Raw genomic sequence first — 2,147 nt, 5'->3', positions numbered from 1 at the left:
AGTTCTCATTTGATTAAGCCCTTATATATATATATATATATATATATATATATATATATATATATTAAAGAAGAAACCAAGGATAATGAGGTGGCACATTCTAATGTTTAAACCCCCCCTATATTTTTTCTCATTTTTTTTTTAATTTTTTTAAATGTTGAATATGTTAAAGACTTTTTTGTCTTTGGATGAAAAATGTATAGCTCATAATTAACCTGAGTTATTTTTGTAATTTTGTATACCCAAGTTTAACCTCCAACCCTTGATTTGCTCTTCCATTTACTTTCTTTTATTTCTTAATGAAATTTGTTTTTTAAAGTTTCAATAATAAACAAAATAAAATCATATAAAATCCTTTGGTGAGGGATGAAGAAGATGAGAGTTCAAGAAGAATTCAAAGATTTTAAAAGGTATGTACAAATTATATTCATTAAAAAATGTGATTTGTTATTACATATTTCTTTTTCAATATTGTTGGATGTGTTGTTATCATAAGATATGATTGTGTTTACGATTGGATCATATAAATTRTGTTTATGATTTGATCATATAAATTCGAATAAAATTTTGATATTTCATAATCACAGGATATGATAAACTTTTTTCGAATTTAAGCTTCATTAACAATAACTATTTATACGTGATTGATAATTACGTTAAATTTTGACTATTTCAAGATTTTTTCCAATTAATAGAAATTCTTTGGTGAGTAATGAAGAAATAAAAATTGAAGAAAACTTAAAAGCTTTTAAAAGGTATGTAAAAATTATATTATTTACAAAATGTGATTTGTTATTACATATTTTTTTTCTTTTCAATATTGTTAGATTTGTTGTTATCGTAAGACATGATTGTGTTTACGATTGAATCATATAAATTCGAATAAAGTTTTGATATTTAATGATTACAAGATATTATAAAAACGAATTTAAACTCCGTTCACAATAATTGTTTATACGTGATTAATAATCATCAATATATGTATATATATATATATATATATATATATAAGAGAAACCAAATACAATATGTGTCTTTCTCTAAATACACTCAAAATGATGTTTATGTATTTATTTATTTGAAAACAAATAAAATATGATATTCATATGGTTTTTGTATGTGTAGACTTTGTATGAAAAATAGAAAATTTTAAATTTTTATATATTCGGTAAATAAAAAAAAGAGCGTCTTGTTTAATATTTTTGAAGAGATTTATTTAATGATGGTTTAAAGTTTTAGTTATGTATTAGAATGATTGATCGTAACATATCAACAATTGTGAGGATAATAACATGAACAAAAAAATATAAAAGTCAATAAATTAATCATTATATTTATAGCTATAATAAAAGAAAATGATATATGCATGAACTGACATTGTGATATTTTAACATTAGTTTGATTTTTTTTTCTAAAAAAATTATCGTGTGCACAAAACTAGTTATTGTAATTGTACAATCCAGTTGCTCTACCAGTATCTCATTTTTTAATCCAATGGATACAAAAACAAAACAAACTGCTTACTCTATTATAAACATTAACCATTAGAAACGTGTGTAGGAAAATCAAAAGGTGCAACAAATTTGGGATTAACGAGATTTGTAAAGGTTGATAATTGTAACATCCATAAAACGAACACATAAATTAATATGTAATGCTAAAATTTAACACTATCATTTGTTTTATCGAGTAAGAGTTTAATTCATGAAAACGACGTCGTATGCAATAATTTATGCGGTAAGTGTTAACTGGGTAAAAGTCAAATTTTTGAGTAATACTCTCGATCCTTACCATCACTTTTAACAATCAAGATTTTTTTACTCCTTAACATGTTAATCCAGTAAGACAAATAATTACCGAATAAACTTCTCTTAATTAAACTTTTGAATTAATTGTGCAACTTACAATTAAAAGTAAAAAAAGATTCCTTAATTAATCTTGTCTCAGATTTGTCTTTTATTCTCGATTCGGTAATCTTTGTGAGCCACCACGCCCTGCACCTATTTGTTAACTCAAATTTAACAAGATCCATTAAGTATCTTATATGACTCGCAAGATCATTATTTATACGCCTTCTTAATTAACCCCATGCACACCATCCACTCATCTTAATCATTTTATTATCACCGTATATAACTGATACCTCC

This window comes from Cynara cardunculus, assembly GCF_001531365.2.
Source record: "Cynara cardunculus var. scolymus isolate 2C chromosome LG 15, CcrdV1, whole genome shotgun sequence".
NCBI classification, from domain to species: domain Eukaryota; kingdom Viridiplantae; phylum Streptophyta; class Magnoliopsida; order Asterales; family Asteraceae; genus Cynara; species Cynara cardunculus.
The sequence above is the reverse complement of the archived record's forward strand: the minus strand, read 5'-3'. Positions refer to the sequence as shown.